The sequence below is a fragment of the Gopherus evgoodei genome, chromosome 15 (genome assembly GCF_007399415.2).
Source record: "Gopherus evgoodei ecotype Sinaloan lineage chromosome 15, rGopEvg1_v1.p, whole genome shotgun sequence".
NCBI lineage: Eukaryota > Metazoa > Chordata > Testudines > Testudinidae > Gopherus > Gopherus evgoodei.
In genome coordinates this window covers 2,196,596-2,218,508 of record NC_044336.1, presented here as the reverse complement: position 1 = coordinate 2,218,508, position 21,913 = coordinate 2,196,596, and the positions used below count along the sequence as shown (strand labels likewise).

Below are 21,913 nucleotides of genomic sequence, written 5' to 3'. Positions count from 1 at the left end.
CATACTACAGATGTCAAACTAACAGGTCTATAGTTACTCAGATCGCTTTTTTTCCCTTTCTTAAAAATAGGAACTATGTTAGCAATTCTCTAGTCATATGGTACTACCTCTGAATTTACTGATTCATTAAAAATTTTTGCTAATGTGCTTGCAATTTCATATGCCAGTTCCTTTAATATTCTTGGATGAAGATTATCTGGACCCTCCGATTTCGTCCCATTAAGCTGTTCGAGTTTGACTTCTACCTCGGATGTGGTAATATCTACCTCCATAGCCTCATTCCCATTTGTCATCCTACCATTATCCCTAAGCTCCTCATTAAAGACTGAGGCAAAGTATTTGTTTAGATATTGGGCCATGCCTAGGTTATCCTTAATTTCCATTCCATCCTCAGTGTTTAGTGGTCCCACTTCTTCTTTCTTTGTTTTCTTCTTATTTATATGGCTATAGAACCTTTTACTATTGGTTTTAATTCCCTTTGCAAGGTCCAACTCTCCATGGCTTTTGGCCTTTCTCACTTTATCCCTAAATGTTCTGACCTCACTAAGGTAGCTTTCCTTGCTAATCCCTCCCATCTTCCACTCCTTGTAGGCTTTCTGCTTTTTCTTAATCACCTCTCTGAGATGCTTGTTCATCCAGCTTGGTCTACAACTCCTGCCTATGATTTTTTCCCCTTTTTTGGGATGCAGGCTTATGATGGTTTCTGCAACTTTGACTTGAAGTAATTCCAGGCCTCCTCCGCCTTTAGATCCACAAGTTCTTCAGTCCAATCCACTTCCCTAACTAATTTCCTTAATTCTTTAAAGTTAGCCCTTTTGAAGTCAAAAGCCCTAGTCCCAGATCTAATTTTGTTTATCCTTCCATCTAGTTTGAACTGAATTAGCTCATGATCACTCGAACCAAGGTTGTCACCGTCAACCATTTCTTCTATGAGGTCCTCACTACTCACCAAAACCAAATCTAAAATGGCACCCCCTCTTGTTGGTTCTTCAACTACTTGCTGAAGAAATCCATCAGCTATCACATCCAGAAAAATCTGAGCCCTATTATTGTTACTAGCACTTGTCCTCTAGTCTATATCTGGGAAGTTAAAGTCTCCCATGATCACACAATTCCCATTAGTGTTTACTTCATTAAAAACATTAAAGAGGTCTCTATCCATATCCAATTCAGATCCTGGCGGTCTATAGCACACCCAAGCACTATCTCAGGGGAGGCTCTAGTAGCTTTCTTTCCCAATGTGATTTTTGCCCAGACAGACTCTGTCTTATCCATTCCATCACTTCTTATTTCTTTACAGTTAACCTCATCATTGATATACAATGCTACTCCTCCACCTTTGCCTTTATTTCTGTTTTTTCCTAAACAGCACATAGCCTTCAATACCTGTACTCTAGTCATGACTACTGTTCCACCATGTTTCTGTTATACTCATAATATCCGGTTTCACTTCCTGCACCAGAAGCTCTAATTCCTCCATTTTGTTACCTAGGCTCCTTGCATTAGTGTACAAACATCTTAATTTTTACGATTTGGTTTCACTGATATTCTTTACCCAGTTAGGCACAGACATTCTACCACCAGTATTACCAATTAGACTGGTATCTATACTACCTTTCCTCCTTATGTCCATTCTCCTGCCCATGGCTGCATCCTCTCTTACTTTGTTTTCTTCCCTCTCAATATTGAATTCCAGCGTGGAGATTACCTGGACATCTCTCAACCGTCTCCCCCAAATTCTAGTTTAAAGCTCTCTTACTCTATGTGGTATCTAGTTTGCAAATGAGTTCCAGTTGTGTGTGACAAACACAGATTGTTCTCCACAATTACAGCACTTGCTCCTAGAGTGCTGAACACATTTTCTGAGAAAAGTCCATCTGCTACTGGCTTTAGCAATAATCATTAACAATGGGTCTGTTCAGACATTTAGCACCGACTGTCAGATGCTGCCATGGAGTGATACCATTCAAAGCCCCATATGTTCTGATGAAGGTATTTTAGTGCTTATAGACCCAGATTATATTAAACTGATTTTTAAAGCCCATTAGTTTTTCAAAAGCATTTTTTCAAAAATGACGTAGGGTTGGATTTGTAAAGATATTAGGCACCTGATGAACCAAATGGAGGTCTAGTGGGATTTCCAAAGCAGGTTAGGCACCAGGGGCTAGGGCCCCAAAAAGATTTAGATGCCCAGCTGCTACTTTCATGAGGTACCTGAATCTGACATTTAAATGACACTGATACTCAAACTCTCTGTTAGGGGCTTTCCCTTCACCCTCTCCCCCGGTTCTTGTTACATAGACAGAAAGCAGATCAGAAGTCTAAAGCATAGACAATGCAATGTTTATTGAGGTTTGTTTCCAAGAAAGCATATTTTTAAGCCATTCACACCAGTCGGGCTTATCTCTATATGCCGATAGAGTCTGTTCCCCAGTGTTCCGTTCCCAGCTGGTGCCACAGAGCATTTACCCCATGTCCCCCTTCCCAGCTCTGATGCTGCAGAGCGTTTACCCCGTGTCCCTCTTCCCAGCTCTGATGCTGCAGAGTCTTGCCTGTGTCTCTGTTCCCCATTCCCTACTTTCTGTTCCCGTTCCCCTCTTAACAAACATCATTCCAATTTTCCTTCCCCCCATTTCCTGTTTGACCTCAGTTTATATAATAATATTCTCAGCTATACCTTAACCAATCATTTTACTAAAATTTAACTAACGAATCCTAACATATTGAACCATAATTCTCTAGCCAGTTATATCCCACTACGCTAATTAACTTACACCTAGCAAAATTAATTATACAGCAGACAGAAACAATTAGAGAACCAGACAGATTAACAATAGAAAAGTGGGGACCATAAAGATAAAACAATACAGAAATGAGCGTTTCACAAGCACAACCATTGATAAGTGATTTCTTGCAAGGCAGGATGCTATTAAACTAGTTTTCTTTAACCATCATAAGATCTGTTTCTTTATCTAGTGGTGATGGGCACTATGAGGACAGGATCATCTTCCTAACAGCCTAATACCACCTTATTTCAATGTCACTGGTTTGGAATGTGAGGATGTGATCCTTCGCTTCCCAAGTTATGGCTGCCCCTGTTGCTTAGCCAAAGGCCTTAGCCTAAGAACAAGGCCTCAGACAATCCTAATGAGAGGAGGCCCATACACAGGCAGACTGTGATTTTGAATCTTTGTTTTTATACCCTTGTAACTAGCAAAGTGTCAAAATACACCTAAGTTCTTAAAGTATATAGGCTTTTACAGGTAGGCTTGAATATCTATATTCTAACCCCTCCTCCCTCCCCCCGCCAACTGCTGCCTAACTTTGAAGGTGTCTAAGGGTCCTATTCACCTAAATTTCTGCTGTGAAAACCCCCAGATGCCTAAATCCCTCAGGTGCTTCTCAATCTAAGTTTTCCCTGGCCTGTCTCGCATCTGGCTGCCCCACTGCCCACTCAGCTTTGTTCCAAGCCTGTGCCACGTTTCACTGGGGAGAGGGAGAGAAGGCCAAATTTGGTATTGTAACCCCATGGCACAATGCCACTCACTCAGCTCCCTTCCTCTACCATCACAATGGGGATGGGACACTGGGGCCTATGCAGAGTGCGCAGAGCAGCAGTCCTGGAACCAGACCAGCTGGTGCTTCACCATCAACATTCAGGTGCAGCATGGGGAGCTGCTGTCAGTGCCCACATGGGGAAAGGAGCCAGGAAGGGGGCAGAGGGGGAATGGCAGGGGGCAGACATGGTGGGGGGTTGCCTAGAGCCCAGGGATGGGTTAATCCAGCCCTGCGAATATCCCAAGGAACCTGGTGCTGGTGGCCAAGCACTGACAGCTCCATGTCCCGAGTTAGGGGAGCAGAACTTGTAACTCAGGTCCAGGGCTAGTAGCCAGTGAGCCTGGCGTGGACACAAAAGACTGTCTCTGACAAACTGCTCCCTGTGCCCGTCTGTTACCACAGTGACTCACACACAAACTCTGTGTCACTGAGAAACGTATTCTCTGTATCTCTGGGCTGCCTCACTAGGATCAGGAGCCATCATCCCTTGTCCCCATTGATACTGGGGACCCTCTGGAACAATCCCCAGTCTCCATAAAAAAAACCCTTTTCCTCCTTGCCTGGTATCTGGATGTCTCTTTTATGCCCATCATTGACACAGTGGCTTCTAAGCACGATGCTCCCTTAATGCTGAGACAAGCTGCCCCTGCCTAGGGTTTGTGGTGCCCCAGGAGGCAGGGTCTGGGGCAGGGGGCTGCAGTGCAATCGCTTGATCACTAGAACCCAGGAGCAGCTGGGATGCAGCTCTGGGAGCGATCGCTGGGGTCACTAAGTCCAGGCAGCAGGAAGTGAATTGCTCACCCTGCAGTGACTCTGGGATGCTGTGGGGAGCCTGCTCTCCTTGCCAGATCCCTGAGCCCTGGCGGCTGCTGCTGGGACTCCAGAGCCCTGGCTGCAGCCGGGAGAGGTGGATCTCGAGCAGTAATATTCCCCCTGCTCCCAGGAGCCTCTCCCAGTGCAGAGACCCCAGATTGGGGCCCCCCTTTCCGGGCTCCACCCCCTGCTCCCAGGGTGGGCACCTCTTGGAGGGAAAGTAAGAGAGACCATGGGCAGCATGTATAAGATGCTTGGGGAGCCTGTTTCCCCAAAATAAAAAAGGCTGCCAATGCAGGGGGCAAATGCCCAGCGCAGTGCCGATCAACTTCGTTTGGAGGAGTGCCAGCCCGCCGTCTTTGTGCACTGAAGCACAGGAAGCTTCCTTGCTCTGCCCAGAGACCCTTCCCCTACTCTGCCTTTCTCATCCAAGGCCTGGCCCTCAGTCCGCCTCTTCTGATCCTTGCTCTGCCTCTTCCCCCAAGGCCCCGCCCACTGCTCACTCATCTCTGCCCCTACCCTCTCCCCCATTGCTCGCCCTTAAGCCAGGAAAAAAGTGATGGGGCCATGACCACCTGGCTGAGGTAGAGTGAGGGCAGGGCCTTGGGAGAAGAGGTGGGTGGTGGTGGGAAGAGGTGGAGTGAGGGCAGAGCCTTGGGGGCAGAGGCACAGTGGGGATGGGGTCTTGGGGGAAGAACTGGAGCATGGGCAAGGCCACGGTCCAGGTGATGGTGCCCCCCCCATTCTAGGGAGCTTCCGGTGCACCTGCTCTCAAGGTACAAAGGCCACTGGCTGGCACCATTCCAAGGGGAAGTGACCTGCACTGCATCCAGCATTTGCCCCCTGCATGGCCAGCCTCTTTTATTTTGGGGAGACTTAGCCTCCCCAAGCCTCTTATTTGCGCTGCCAATGATGAGAGACCATTCAGACAGGCTTGTTGGGAGATTTTATGAAGTGGAGCACCAACAAATCATGTTTGAATCTGTGACGGGCCAAGTAAAGTGCATATGCAGGGGTTAAACCTTCCCCTCTGGCTAAAGGAAGGAACACAGCTGCCTGTCCCAGAGTCCATGCACTGTAATTGTAGCCACTTTACCTTGAATGGTCCCTTACAATATGTACTAACTACATATGCTAACCGATCGGTTCCCATCTGGCATTTAGGGACATGGAGAAGAAGAAAATTTTTAGCTGGGCTGTGATTTAAATTAGAGCAGAGAGACCAGGATAATCAGAGTTAATGCTCAGGACTGGCAATCTGAAGACCAGTCATCTTCTATTCCTGGTTTTGTGACCATGAGCAAGTCTCTTCAGCTCTGTGTGCCTCTGTTTTCCCAACTATAAAATAGAGATAATGAAGGTTTTATTATCCCTATTTTACAGAGTGGGAAACTGAGACACAGTTGGGGCCTGTCTACAATACAGGACTGTAGAGAGATTTGGAACCTGTTCAGTCTGATCCATCCCACAAAAAATGCTAGGTTAAGGTGGCAGAATTTGATTTCCTACCTAGGACTTTGTCCCTTAGAATCATTAGGGACATTGGAGTTTGTCCTGTTTGTTTCCCTTTTCCTCTTTCTCTCTCTCCTTCCTCTTCTTCTCTTGCTTTTTTCCGTTTTCCCTGCTTCCCTCCCTTCACCAAGGAGTGGTGTGAGGGGGAGGGGTTTGATATTGTGGGAGGCCCTCACAAAGATGTGGGCTGGAATAGTGCTCTGAGTGTGTTCCCCTCTGGTGGTGACCTGAGCCATCCTTTGGGACATCCAGCGAGACCCCTCAGCCTCCCACCTCTCAGAGTCTCAATGCTGATTGGCCAAGCAGAGGGCTATTGATAGGGAGGAATCTAAGATTGTTTTGTTCTCTTTTCAGACCAGACAAATAAGTCACAACCGATCACATATTGCATTAGTCTTGCTGCTTCTCCCCAATAATTGTCTCTGAGCAGTTCATGATTCTCTGTATTGTTCTAGGTCTTCTAGAATACATGCTGAATAATTACTATGGGTCATAGCTCATTTGAGAGCACTTTGTTTTGATCAGTCAATGTATGAAATTCAAGATGTGATGGTTAGTCTGAAAGTCAGAACTCCTGAGTCCTGTTCCTAACTCTGCCACTGACTGGTTGTGTGACCTAAGACAAGTCGATTCACCTTTCTCAGCCTGAGTTTCTCCCTGTCCCAGATAAGGAAAACAATCCTCTCCTGCCTACCTCATGGTGGGTGGAGAATGGTGAGCTGGAAGGATCCATTTGAGAGGGTCAGTAGGAGCAGCAGTGCATAATGTCAGGTGTCCTATCACATTGAGTTATATCAGATTATGACATAATCTACTATCTGAAATACTCTATTGTATTTGTGTTTTATTACTTTAAAATGGTTAAGAACAGCAACTACTTAGCACAGACTGAAGCATCTTATCGAATTTTCTAGCTCAAAGTCTCTCCTCACTGCATAGCAGATGGGGCAAGACATGCTGGAGTCCACCTGCTCCAAAGCAGCTATGGTAGAGAGGATTGTGGTGAGTGAGACAAGATGCCCAGCAGCTGGAGGGAGAAGAAAGACATGGGACGGGCAGGGGCCTCCCTTGGGCCAATGGATGGGGAAGGAATGGTGCTGGAGGAAGCTGCAGAGGGCAGGGATTGCTGGGGCTGAGGATTGGGGATAAGACAATGGAGAAATTCTGAGACTGGTCACATTGCTCTACAGCCAAAATGCTTCTGAAATAAATGTAGTCCAACTTTACTAATTCTGGTTCACTGAGAATGAAAAGGATGCTTAAAATTGTTGATTGGCTCTAGTTTTCAAGATACACTATTGAGTCAGTATATACGACCCTTGACTTGGGAATGGCGGAGGATAAGTGAGTTATAAAGGGAAGGGATCTCAATTTAAACCAGAAATGACTAAAATACATCTTTGACTGGATCTATGAATAAATCTATGACTGGGTTTGGACAGTACTTGCTTTTTAGGCAAAACAATGAATGATGCAATCTGAAGTTAGTATTGCGTCATACATGATATGGATTGCATCATGTTATTCCTAGAAGTCATAGATGATGCAATCATAATGAAGCTTACATCACTCTGCTGAACAAATTGCCCTATATCAGCTCTAGAAATCATACAGTGTCATGCTCTCTTATTTGTCGGTGTTTGATTTTGCAAAGGGACACATTTCTGTTTAGCCAAAGTGAGCAGAGATGTCTTGTACTTGTGTGAACAGTGCAGATAACTTCTGCTATGTTTGTGGTGAAGTGACTTTTGCATCACAAAAGCGCAGTATAACCACTATGGTTAAGAAAGCCTATCACCTTTATTTTGGCTGTAAAATTGGAGATCAGGACAAGAGGTGGGCCCCACACATATGCTGCAACACTTGTGCAACAAATCTTTGCCAGTGGTTGAACAGGAAAAGGAAATCTATGCCTTTTGCAGTGCCAATGATTTGGAGAGAGCCAACAGATCATACCAGCAATTCTTACTTCTGCATGGTGCCTCCAGTTGGGAAAGGTGTGTCAAAGAAGAAAAAGTGGACTGTGCATTATCCAAACATTCCATCAGCTATACGCCCAGTACCCCACGGAGAAGGACTGCCGGTTCCTGATGCACCAGACTCATTCTCACTTGAGTCAGACGAGGAAGAGGAAGAGGATGAAACTTCTGGTCCTGAACCATCAATGTCACAGGACCCACATTTTCTCCCATCCTCCTCCTCTGAACCACACCTCATAACACAAGGTGAACTGAATGACCTTGTCAGGGATTTTGAACTACCCAAGAGTAAGGCAGAGCTGTTGGGCTCCAGACTACAGCAGTGGAGTGGAATCTCCTGGCAGGCTATCAGGGCAAATGGAGCCCATCAATGCTTGCAGACTATTGCTGGACACTGACAAGAGATGCTCCATTTAATGAATACAAGAGACAAGCCAAGAAGCGCCGAGTAGACACTGAATAGGACTAAACTATGTACATAATAGGGTTTTGCTTTTTGTTTCATAATAAATTTTACTTATATAACCCTTTTGCTGATTTTTAAAGTGTTACATAAACAGGACAGGTGAAATATTATCATGTAAAGCAACCATAAACACATGAAAAGACCTAGATTTACAATTTATGATTAAAACTACTATCTACACAATATACATAGACATAAAATGTAAAAACTTAAATATCTTAGAAACAGTAGCCAATCAGTTGTTTTAATTGTCATATTTGAATTCAGCACATCAAAATACATAATAAATAGCACATTTTATCTCTGAAGCAGACGACTTCTCAAAAATTGTAGACCAGTGTCATTAGTGGGCAGTGCGGGAATTGTGGACTGGAAGGACAGCTGAGGCTGCGGCACACTTGACTCGTGCCTCCCCATACTTGTGGGGTCACAATCTGAAGGGGAGGACACATGCCCACCTCTCCTTTTTTCAGTGCCCCCCCACCCCTGCCCTGTGTGCAGCCTGGGGCTGCCATGTCCTACCATCCAATCTTACCTGCGGGGAAGTGAGGGGGCTCAGTCTTTCTCCTGCTGCCCGCCCCCTGGCACATTTGGCTGCTCTCCTTGGCACCTGGGTGGGGAAGGGGAGGGAGCTGCTGCTTCTCATGCGGCTCACACTGGCTGCTCTGGGTTGCTGCTTTGTGCAGTGCAGCAGCTGTCTGAGAGACCCTGGAGGTGGCAGCCCACTCCCTGCCTGGGCCCAGCTGCTGGAGATAGGCAGCGAGCAAGCTGGAAACGTGCTGGGGGGACAGGGGGCTCTGGCTCCCTCGGGCCCTGTCCCCAGCAGCCAGGCTTGGGCTGGCGCGGGCCGCTGCCTCCCCAGCCAGGCTCTCTCAGACAGCTCCTGCACTGCCCAGAGCAGTGACCCTCAGTGGTCGGCGTGAGAAGCAGCTGGTCCTGTTTCCTCCACACCATGCCCAGGCCCAGATGCCAGGGACAGGGCTGAGTGTGCCGGGGGCAGGTGCAGTGGGATGACAGAGAACCTCTCCCTTCCCTCCAGCAGGTCAATCTGGGGAACACTTGACCCCACATGCCCCGCCATGCATTGCCTCTGGTCCCAGGTCAGTAGTTGGGATGGTGTTGGATGGGAGGCAGTTTGGAAAGGTAGGAGGGAATAAGGGGAAGGGGAACCAAGCTGGGAGGGAATCCTTGGAAGGGGCCACTTTTGATGGGCAGGAAGGAATTGGAGGAGGGGAGGCAGTGTGTGTGTGTGATCCTGGTGGCTGTATGGGGCACAGTGTAATCTCCTCCTTGCTGGGAAGTGTCAGTGGGGCCTGACTCACACACACTCCTTTGGGGCTCGCAGGAGCTGACTGAAGAGCTGCCCAGTAACTCTGTACCCAGTGCCATCCTTGCCAACTGCCCGATCACTGGGCACAGCCTCAGGTACCAAGACCTTCCGTCCTGGCTCCCCTAACTGCTCAGACTTAGGGCTGGGAGTCACTGCCTTTCCCACTCCCAGGCCACCTCCCAAGAGTGGCTCCTCTGATGGAGATGGCAGGAATATTCGCTCTCTCCTGGCTGGGCTGATGGGCAATGGATACTATAGGCCAGGGGAGGCTGTGCCTCTCTAAACAGCCAGGTGTGGCCCTGCCCACACTCCGTGCACAGGGGCTGGGGAGACTGGGGCCACGCAGCCCTCCCTCCCAGCGCTCCGGGGCTGGGGAGTCTGGGGCCGTGCAGCCCACCCTCCCAGAGCTCCAGGGCTGGGGAGACTGGGGCCCTCCAGCCCGCCGTCCTGGGGCTCCAGGGCTGGGGAGACTGGGGCAGCACAGCCCGCCCTTCCGGGGCTCGGGACACTGCGGTCGTCCAGACCGCCCTCTTGGTGCTCCAGGGCTGGGGAGACTGGGGCCGTCCAGCCAGCCCTCAGGGTGCTCCAGGGCTGGGGAGACTGGGGCCGCACAGCCCGCCCTCTCGGTGCTCTGGGGATGGGGGCGCTAGCCTGGGGCAGAGGCTGGCAGATCCGGTGGGGGGCTCAGGGCTCTAGCCGGGGATGGGGCCCACAGGCAGAATGGGCAGGGAAGGGGGCTAGCCTCCTGCAGCAGGCAGTTCACGTGCCACCCATGGCTGGGCTATTATTTTAACTCTAGTAATGTTACAATGTCCTTGGTGAGAGGCTCCCTCCTGGGGTCATATTCAGGAGCACAGATGCTGATTTTATTTTTCCCAGTGGGTGCTCCACTCCGAGTCCCCACTCCTGTTCAGCCTCATCCCCTGAGGCCCTGCCCTCGCTCCCCCTGTTCCTGTCCTCACTCCACCCCCTCCCCTGAGGCCCCGACCACTCATTCCTCTCCACCCCCTCGGAGTGCCTCCTGCCAGCCACTCACTGATCCACGGCCAGCCCTAGGGTCAGCTGAACAGCTGATTGGTGGCCAGCCCTGGAGCCACCGAACAGCTGTTCAGCAGCCAGCTTTGGGGGCCACCCAGCAGCTGATCAGTGGACAGCCCTGGGGCTGCGGAAACAATGTGGCTAGTGGGTGCTGACCACTCCCTATTATTTTTCTGTGGGTGGTTGAGCCCTGGAGTAACCACGGAGTTGGTGCCTATGTACAGAAGGAGCAGCAGGATCCAGGGAACAGGCATTATTCCAACTCCGCCATTGACTGTCTGTGAGGCCTTGGCTTTGTCATTCCCTGGCTCAGTGCCTCCATTTCCATTCTCACCATATGTGCCTTTTTCTCTGCAGTTTCATGCCCATGCTGTCACTGCATGATCTAATACTGGCTCCTCTCTCTCGCCAGCATGACGAAACCTGACTTGGATTCAGAGCTGGAGACCCACCTTCTGTGAGCTGCCCTGCATGGTGTCTTCACCATGGACACGGAGAAGGACACCACCCATGTCCAGGTACAGCATCCTTCTGCTCTTCCATGCCAGGAAAGAAGTGGCCCCTGACCCCTGCTCCCTTGATTTACCGGAGCTAGAGATTGAGGTGGAGTGGGCAGAGATGGAAAAAGGCTGCATGGTTGGAATCTCCCCTCCAGGGATGATTACATTACCCCTCTGTGGGGGCATTCCTTCCTTCCATATGCCGTGTTCTGCCCAGCAGCCCAGCTTCCATCCATAGCAGCTGGACTGTTCCATACTGTGCTGCCTATGAGGTCCTCCGCAGAGGCCTACTAAGGGCATGGATTGAAGAACCAGCTGTCGTCCTGCCATTAACCCTTGCTAATTGCCTTCAGTGGGACGTGAATGAGAGCAGCCAGGATACAGGATTGAGATCTCACCAGTGCTTCACAGAAGACCATCTTACCGTCCTGCAGCAGGTGTGGCCCCCGTTTCCCTAACTCTGACCCATGGCTCTCCCTTCCTTTGCAGGCTCTGCACAAGGTCTTGGCAGACCATCTGAATTCCACGCTGGGGAACCTGCAGGCAGAGTTCCCAGACACAGACAGGCTCCAATACATCTTGGAGGCGAGCTCAATAATGAGGAATGGGGGCAATTTTATCTTAACACTGAGGAGGACTGGAAGATCAATTTTCCAATCTGTCCTTCTAGTCTACACCCCACTGGGCTATCGTTGGTCAGGGCAGTCAGTGCAATGCAGTGTTGGGCCCTTCCTCCTTCAGGGACAGGGGAAGAAGCTCGGATTTCAAGCCAGGGCTCTGCCTGGTTCTACTGAGTGGTAACTACAGGGCCCCGACGGGCTTGGGGAATGAGAACCTCAATGCCCCCGTCCCTTCGTGAGATCCAGGAGATAGTCCTCGCACAAAAATCACAGGCTCCTTCCTAGAGAAAAAGGAGAATCCCAAGGGAGTCCTATGGGCAATGAGATTCCTCTGGGGGGACTATCCTCACAGTCACTCCCTTCATCTGACCAAGGACTTTAGAGCCTGGAAGGGGGTGTGTCTCATAGACTTAAAGGTCAGAAGGGACCATTATGATCATCTAGTCTGACCTCCTGCACAAAGCAGGCCACAGAATCCTACCCACCCACTTCTATAACAAACCCTGAACCTATGTCTGAGTTATTGAAGTCTTCAAATTGTGGTTTGGAGACCTCAAGCTGCAGAGAATCCTCCAGCAACTGACCCATGCCTCATGCTGCAGAGGAAGGCAAAAAACCTCCAGGGCCTCTGCCAATCTGCCCTGGAAGAAAATTCCTTCCTGACCCCAAATATGGCGATCAGCTAAATCCTGAGCATGTGGGCAAGACTCACCAGCCAGCACCCAGGAAAGAATTCTCTGTAGTAACTCAGATCCCATCCCATCGCAGACCACTGGGCATACTTACCTGCTGATAATCAAAGATCAATTGTCAAAATTAATTGCCAAAATTAGGCTATCCCTTCCATAAATTTATCAAGCTTAGTCTTAAAGCCTTATATGTCTTTTGCCCCCACTACTCCCCTTAGAAGGCTGTTCCAGAACTTCACTCCTCTAATGGTTAGAAACCTTCATCTAATTTCGATTCTAAAACTTCCTAGTGTCCAGTTTATACCCATTTGTTCTTGTTTCCACACTGGTATTAAGCTTAAATAATTCCTCTCCCTCCCTAATATTAATCCCTCTGATATATTTATAAAGAGCAAGCATATCCCCCCTCAACCTTCTTTTGGTTAGGCTAAACAAGCCAAGCTCTTTGAGTGTCCTTTCATAGGACAGGTTTTCCATTCCTCGGATCATCCTAGTAGCCTGTCTCTGAACCTGTTCCAGTTTGAATTCATCCTTCTTAACCATAAGAGACAAGAACTGCACACAGTATTCCAGATGAGGTCTCACCAGTGCCTTATATAACGTTACTAAAACCTCCTTATCTTTGCTGGAAATAACTCGCCTGATGCATCCTAAAACTGCATTAGCTTTTTTAATGGCTATATCACATTGGCGGCTCATAGTCATCCTGTGATCAACCAATACTCCAAGGTCCTTCTCCTCCTCTGTTACTTCCAACTGATGTGTCCCCAATTTACAACTAAAATTCTTAGTAGTAATCCCTAAATGCATGACCTTGCACTTTTCACTATTAAATTTCATCTTATTACTATTACTCCAGTTTACAAGGTCATCCAGATCTTCCTGTATAATATCCTGGTCCTTCTCTGTGTTAGCAATACCTCCCAGCTTTGTGTCATCTGCAAACTTTATTAGCACATTCCCGCTTTTTGTGCCAAGGTCAGTAATAAAAAGGTTAAATAAGATTGGTCCCAAAACTTATTCCTGAGGAACTCCACTAATAACCTCCTTCCAGCCTGACAGTTCACCCTTCAGTACGACCCGTTGTTGTCTCCTCTTTAACCAGTTCCTTATCCACTTTTCAATTTTCATATTGATCCCCATCTTTTCCAATTTAACCAATGTAGAACCATGTCAAATGCCTTACTGAAATTGAGGTAAATTAGATCTACTGCATTTCCTTTGTCTAAATAATCTGTTACCTTCTCAAAGAAGGATATCCGGTTGGTTTGGCACGATCTACCTTTTGTAAAACCATGTTGTAATTTGTCCAAATTACCATTGACCTCAATGTCCTTAACTACTTTCTTCTTCAAAATTTTTTCCAAGACCTTACATACTACTGATGTCAAACTAATAGGCCTATAGTTACTCGGATCTCTTTTTTTCTTCTCTCTTAAAAATAGGACTATGTTAGCAATTCTCCAGTCATACAGTACAACCCCTGAGTTTACCAATTCATTAAAAATTCTTGCTAATAGGCTTGCAATTTCATATGCCAGTTCCTTTAATATTCTTGGGTGAAGATTATCTGGGCCCTCTGATTTTGTCCCATTAAGCTGTTCGAGTTTGGCTTCTACTTCAGATGTGGTAAGATCCACCTCCATATCCTCATTCCCATTTGTCATCCTTCCATTATACCTAAGCTCCTCATTAAAGACTGAAGCAAAGTATTTATTTAGATATTGGGCCATGCCTAGGTTATCCTTAACCTCCATTCCATCCTCAGTGTTTAGCGGTCTCACTTCTTCTTTCTTTGTTTTCTTCTTATTTATATGGCTATAGAACCTTTTACTATTGGTTTTAATTCCCTTTGCAAGGTCCAACTCTACATGGCTTTTAGCCTTTCTCACTTTATCCCTACATGTTCTGACCTCACTAAGGTAGCTTTCCTTGCTAATCCCACCCATCTTCCACTCCTTGTAGGCTTTCTGCTTTTTCTTAATGACCTCTCTGAGATGCTTGCTCATCCAGCCTGGTCTGCAACTCCAGCCTATGGTTTTTTCCCCTTTCTTGGGATGCAGGCTTATGATGGTTTCTGCAACTTTGACTTGAAGTAATTCCAGGCCTCCTCCGCCTTTAGATCCACAAGTTCTTCAGTCCAATCCACTTCCCTAACTAATTTCCTTAATTCTTTAAAGTTAGCCCTTTTGAAGTCAAAAGCCCTAGTCCCAGATCTAATTTTGTTTATCCTTCCATCTAGTTTGAACTGAATTAGCTCATGATCACTCGAACCAAGGTTGTCACCGTCAACCATTTCTTCTATGAGGTCCTCACTACTCACCAAAACCAAATCTAAAATGGCATCCCTTCTTGTTGGTTCTTCAACTACTTGGTGAAGAAATCCATCAGCTATCACATCCAGAAAAATCTGAGCCCTATTATTGATACTAGCACTTGTCCTCCAGTCTATATCTGGGAAGTTAAAGTCTCCCATGATCACACAATTCCCATTAGTGTTTACTTCATTAAAAACATTAAAAAGGTCTCTATCCATATCCAAATCAGATCCCGGCGGTCTGTAGCACACCCCAAGCACTATCTCAGGGGAGGCTCTAGTAGCTTTCTTTCCCAGTGTGATTTTTGCCCAGACAGACTCTGTCTTTCCATTCCATCACTTCTTATTTCTTTACAGTTAACCTCATCCTTGATATACAATGCTACTCCTCCAACTTTGCCTTTATTTCTGTCTTTCCTAAACAGCACACAGCCTTCAATATCTGTACTCGAGTCATGACTACTATTCCACCATGTTTCTGTTATACTTATAATATCAGGTTTCACTTCCTGCACCAGTAGCTCTAGTTCCTCCATTTTGTCACCTAAGCTCCTCACATTAGTGTACAGACATCTTAATTTTTGCCGTTTGTCTTTACTGACATTCTTTACCCGGTTGGGCACAGACATTCTACCACCAGCATCACCTATTAGACTGGTATCTACACTACCCTTCCTCCTTAGGTCATTCTTCTGTCCACAGCTGTATCCTCTCTTACTTTGTTTTCTTCCCTCTCAAGGTTAAATTCCGGCGTGGGGATTACCTGGACCTCTCCCAACCATCTCCCCCAAATTCCTAGTTTAAAGCTCTCTTAATCAGTTGGGCGAGCCTCCATCCTAGAAGTCTATTTCCCTCCTTATTCAGGTGAAGTCCATCCCGAGAGAACAGTCTTCTGTCCATAAATGCTTCCCAGTGGCCATACATCCCAAAGCCCTCCTTATAGCACCACTGCCTGAGCCATCTGTTGATAGCCATAATCTTGTCACACCTTTGTTGCCCTTCTCTAGGAACCAGCAGAATCCCACTGAAGATCACCTGAGCCTCGATTTCCTTAAGTGTCTTCCCCAGTCTGGCATAGTCTCCCTTGATACGTTCCAGCGAGAATCTAGCCGTATCATATGTTCTCACATGAAGGACAATAAACTGATTCTTCCTCGCTCCCGTTAGGATCCTTTTCAGCCTCAGGTCCACATCCCGTATCTTAGCACCCGGCAGACAGCACACCCTTCTGTTCTCTGGATCAGCTCTAGTTACAGGCCTATCTATTCTTCTCAGTAAGGAATCCCGTCATGTAGACCTGCCTTTTCCTGGTAACAGTGCGATTCTCCGGTCTATCCCCTGCTCCCACTGGCTGCAAATCCTCTCGATTCCCATTCACCCTTGCAATCCTCCGCAACCCTTCCCGTATCCTCCTGGGGCTCATATTTGGTGTTGTCTCCATTGACTCCTCCCCTCTTCCTGTAGGACTAGCAGCTCTTCTTTTTCCTTGCCCTCTCTCCTTCAGCGACCACCTGCTGTGCCCCTTCTTCATTTTCCAACTCTGCAAACCTGTTCCTGAGTTCTATTTCTCCCTCGCTGGCCCGTCTTTTCCTCTGCCTGGTTCTCTTAGTCACATGCTTCCACCGTCCACTTTCCTCACCCAGTAGTCTCTCCTCAGAATTCTTAGGTCCTGCTTTCATCTGCAAGTCTGAGCTTATCCCTTCAGCCTCCTCATGTCTTTCCTCCATCATCTGCTCGAACCCCCTTCTAAACTCGACCAGAGTTTCCACCTGCATCTCCAGTCCTCAGATCTTTTCTTCCATCAGCTCTCTCCTTCCTGATGAGCTGTTCATGAATATTGGGTTCAGAGATGGGACCAGTCCTGACACTGAACATTCTTCCAGTCTAGAGAGACAATGACAAGTCGTGACGTGCAGCATATAAGCATTGTCCTGGGTGCAACAATTCCCTTCTAAAGCTCTGTGATCAATGAATCAAATATTCCTCCCTGGGCACAATGTCTCAGCCCCATGGGGATAGGGTCATTTGCCCAGCATCTATGCCTACTCATTGATCCTGAACTGCCTCCTTCCCCCACAGCACATCAACTCCACAGTATCCCAGGAGAGAGCCAGAGCCCTAAGGAAGAGTACAGCCTTGCTCAGATTCATCATCACTCTCCCTGAATTTGACGTAAACGACCTCTGACCACAGCTTCCTGACTCCAGACGTAGGTGGTCTGGCTCCAACAGGCTGCAGGATCTGCTGCTGCAGGGGTTTAGGGTTGGGAGTGTTCCCTGTGGGGAGGGGGAGTCAGAGCAGGGAATGAAATAGGCTTGAGTCAAGTTCTTTTCCTGGTTCAGTGGTGACCCTGGGCCTTTAAGGGGACCATGCTCCAACCCCTGCTCCAGCCAGGGTCATGACAGGCTTTGGGTCCCTTATTGACAACCTGGAGCAGCTGAGGATGCAAGTCTACAAGGAGGGCCCTGCCCACTTCCCTTTGCTCCAGGCTCCCTTGGGGGCAGGGAGAACTAAGGGTCTAGCTAAGGGGTCGGCAACCTTTCAGAAGTGATGTGCCAAGTCTTCATTTATTCACTCTAATTTAAGGTTTTGCGTGCCAGTAAATACATTTTAATGGTTTTAGGTCTCTTTCTATAAGTCTATAATATATAACTAAATTATTGTTGTGTGTAAAGTAAATAAGGTTTTTAAAATGTTTAAGAAGCTTCATTTAAAATTAAATTAAAATGCAGAGCCCCCTGGACCAGTGGCCAGGACCCGGGCAGTGTGAGTGCCACTGAAAATCAGCTCGCGTGCTGCCTTCAGCATGTGTGCCATAGGTTGCCTACCCCACTCTAGCCCTAGCTCCTCTCCCCCAGCATCTCCTGCAGAAGGATTCAGGGAAGAGACTCCTGGCCTAGAGGAGACTAGAAGCTGTGGGTAGGATGCCTGCAGAGGCCCCAGGGAAGGTAGGAAGGAGCTTAGGGCACAGTTAGTCAGCAAACCCTGACTCTTCTTGCCTAGCTTGACAGCCCTGAGCTGGAACCCAGTGGAGGGGGTAGGCCTGGGTTCCCCTAACATCCCCCCCCCCGCCCGCCGATGGACTTCAGAACAGAGAAGATGTCCAGATTACTGGACTCCACAAGTGGACTGACAGCTGCACTGAGCTGAGTGAGCCACAGCCACACCCACGCCCCCCAGGTTGGCGAGGGGAATTACCTTTGCACTGATGAATCACCTTCCAGAACCAGACAGCTCAGAAGGGGGAGAGACTTACCTTGGGAGATCCTGGATCAGAGTGCAGAAGTCCAGAGTGCAGGAGATATTCTGGTAGCAGCAGCTACCCCATGTGCCCAGTGGCAAGGGAGCGTCCGGGCTCCCATATTAACCACCTTTTTTCATGGAGGGGACACTGACCCCTTTTCCCTCCCTTGGAGAGAATAGAAACATTATAAGCCCTGAGCCAAGGGAGTGCCACTCACAGGCAACCAGAGGTGGGTTGAAGACCCTTTATTTTGTGGGGACATTGAACTGTGTACATTTTGTTGGACTCTATTAACCCAGAACTGAGGAAATTGTGAAAATTTAAATTGACAAAAAAAATTTAAAAACCTGCAAAATTAAATATCAGTGTTACCATCAAAATTATTTAAAAACATAACAAGTGACTTTTACCAAGCCTATTCATAGCTCAGGGTTTAGAACTCTCTCCTGAGACATGGGAGACCCTTGTTCAGATCTTTTCTCCCCATGAGAGAGAGAGGGGACATTGAATCCTGGACTCCCACATCCTGGTTGAGTACTTTAAATACTGTAAGTGAGGCAGCAGCACCATGACCTCTTCCTCCTCTGGTGCCTTGTTTTTGTGCAGAATAACCTAAGCACCTAACTCCAGGAAAGGGGTTCCCAGCATCTTCCTCCAGGCCCGACTAAGTTCCAGAGAGGGGTGGGGCTTAGGACACACACCTCTCATGGGCATTTCCCATTGGCTAGCTTTGGTGTGGCGCTGCCCAGCTTGCTGGTTTTTGTGGATCCCAGTCTCAGGCATCTCCTTCTCCCCATTCGTTGTACAGGGAGCCTGGGTGCCTAACTCAGGCTTTGTGGGTTCTAGGATTTTCTTGCTGCCTAAAAGTTTGGTGCTGTGAGGTCCCTTTGTGGCTCCAGGCCTTAGTTCCTTTAGTTCTTAGGTAGAGTATGCGAGTCTCACCCCTGCCCCCAGGAGTGTAACACTGCCTAGAGTCTCACCTCAGTTCAGCAAGCTCCAGTCTGTATCAGGGAGGGGACCATCCAAGTGTTGCTCCAGGCTGAGGCTCAGAAGGAAATCCAGGGGCAGCTCCTCTCCCGAGGAGCCATGACTGCTGCCAATCCAACTGAGTCTGCAGGAAGAAACTCATTGTCCCATCTGTCTGGAGTTAAAGTCCTGCTGTCCATAGACTGCAGACAATTTCTGCTGGGCCAGCAGCACCCAGTGCTCAATGATCTATCAAACTGGGCCGCACATGTGGGACAGGCCAGGGAACACTTAATTTGAGGAGCGTGCTGGGGCTGAGGTATGAAATAGGGGTCTGGCTGCCTAGACTGAGGCAGTAGAGAGCATGCCCAGTAGCAGATTGTTAGGCATCAGGGTGATTTCAACCTCATAAATTTAGGTGTATAGGGGCTTTAGACACCTACACAGCTAGGCAGCCACTGAGTAGTGGTTTGTGGATTGGCAGCTGTCATAAACAGATACCTAAGGATTAATGTCTCTTTCACCTGAAGCACCTGACCAGAGGACCAATCAGGAAACCGGATTTTTTCAACTCTGGGTGGAGGGAAGTTTGTGTCTAAGTCTTTGTTTTCTGGCTGCCTGTTTTTCTCTGAGCTTTGGAGAAGTAGTTCTGTTTTCTAAGTGTAAGGACAAAGAGATCAGATAGTAAGTTATATGGTTTCTTTTCTTTGGTATTTGCATGAATATAAGTGCTGGAGTGCTTTGATTTGTATTCTTTTTGATGTTTTTCCATTTCTTTTTGGTGTTTTTCCATGTCTTGGCGGTGGGCTGCCTCTTCTTCTGCTTGTTTCCTTCGGTAGGCCACCTCTTCTTCTTCTAGTTTTCTTTTGTGTGCTGCTTCTTTGGCTGCCTGTTCTCTTTGGAAGGCTGCCAGTTTGATGCTTTCTTCCTTTTCTTTCAGCTCCAGTTGTCTCCTGTGTTCAGTTTCTTTGAATTGCCCTTCGGCCTCAATTTTTGCCTTAGAAGTCATGATTCCTGTTTTCTTGTGTTGGGGTGCCCTCCGGTATTTATCTTCTGAACTGCAGGTTCTCTGTTGCCTCCTGAAGTCTGCCTAGCAACAGTGCCTTTAGCTAATCTTCAATGTTAAGTAAACCTGAAAAAACCACTTTATTTGCATATATATAGTGCTGGTAATGACTCTCAATGGGAGTGCTATTGTGTGACAAAAGACTCTTAATAGCACCTTAATGATTTCTTGCTTAAGATGCAAGCTACAAATTGCCAGAGAGAGCAGAAAAAAAAATTCTCTCTGGTTCCCTTTTAAAACCAACTGTTTCTCTCTGCTAAAAAGCCCTTAGCAGAGAAAAGAAAAATATAATATTCCTACTGGCTTCTGGATTCTGTCTATCTCCCAACCGCAACTACTCATGTCATAACCTTAGTCCCAGATTTGGACCTTAGCGTCCAAAATATGGGGGTTAGCATGAAAACCTCCAAGCTTAGTTACCAGCTTGGACCTGGTACTTGCTGCCACCACCCAAATGGAGCAGTTCTTGGATGGTGTTCCTGAAGACATCACACGGTACATACAAGATGGAAAACCCAAAGATCTCGCTGAGGCGGGGGAGATTGGAGCCAAATGGATGGAACTTTGGGGGCCATGATACGAAAATTCATCAACGAATTCTCCAATAATTGGGACCTAGTGTTGCAGCAGTTGCTGTTTGCCTACAGGGCTGTACCACATCCCAGTTTAGGGTTTTCACCATTTGAACTTGTGTATGGTCACGAGGTTAAGGGGCCATTACAGTTGGTGAAGCAGCAATGGGAGGGGTTGACGCCTTCTCCAGGAACTAACATTCTGGACTTTGTAAGCAACCTACAAAGCACCCTCCGACACTCTTTAGCCCTTGCTAGAGAGAACCTAAAGGATGCTCAAGAAGAGCAAAAGGCCTGGTATGACAGACATGCCAGAGAACATTCCTTCAAGGTAGGAGACCAGGTTATGGTCTTGAAGGCGCAACAGGCCCATAAGATGGAAGCATCATGGGAAGGGCCATTCACAGTCCAAGAGCGCCTGGGAACTGTAAACTACCTCATAGCATTTCCCAATTCCTCACTAAAGCCTAAAGTGTACCATGTTAATTCTCTCAAGCCTTTCTATTCCAGAGACTTACAGGTTTGTCAGTTTACAGTCCAGGGAGATGAGGCTGAGTGGCCTGACGGTGTCTACGACGACGGGAAAAAAGGCAGTGGCGTGGAAGAGGTGAACCTCTCAACCACCCTGGAACGTCTGCAGCGGCAACAAATCAAGGAGCTGTGCACTAGCTTCACCCCATTGTTCTCAGCCATCCCAGGACGGACTGAACGGGCATACCACTCCATTAATACAGGTAATGCTCACCCAATCAGAACCCCACCCTACCGGGTGTCTCCTCATGCCCAAGCTGCTATAGAACGGGAGATCCAGAACATGCTACAGATGGGTATAATCCGCTCATCTACCAGTGCATGGGCATCTCCAGTGGTTCTGGTACCCAAACCAGATGGGGAAATACGCTTTTGCGTGGACTACCGTAAGCTAAATGCGGTAACTTGTCCGGACAACTATCCAATGCCACGCACCGATGAGCTATTGAAGAAGTTGGGACGTGCCCAGTTCATCTCTACAATAGACTTAACCAAGGGGTACTGGCAAGTACCGCTAGATGAACCTGCCAAGGAGAGGTCAGCATTCGTCACCCATGCGGGGGTGTATGAATTCAATGTCCTTCCTTTCGGCCTTCGAAATGCACTCGCCACTTTCCAGAGGCTGGTAGATGGTCTACTAGCTGGACTGGGAGAATTTGCAGTTGCCTACCTCGATGATGTGGCCATTTTTTCAGACTCCTGGCCCGAACAC

General features: G+C 47.8%; 1 protein-coding gene and 1 long non-coding RNA gene across 2 annotated transcripts in view; one reads left to right on the top strand and one right to left on the bottom strand.

Annotated features, from left to right (window-relative positions):
- The window catches only part of LOC115635684 (zinc finger protein 239-like), an 861,693-nt gene that overhangs the window by 13,606 nt on the left and 826,174 nt on the right, over nucleotides 1-21,913 (top strand). The gene's annotated exons all lie outside the window — the stretch shown is intronic.
- LOC115635705 lies at nucleotides 16,559-19,511 on the bottom strand. Its single transcript, XR_003996663.1, has 3 exons — nucleotides 19,047-19,511; nucleotides 18,079-18,231; nucleotides 16,559-16,706 (listed from the first exon to the last, which is right to left on the bottom strand). It is a non-coding gene; the product is annotated as an uncharacterized LOC115635705 (long non-coding RNA).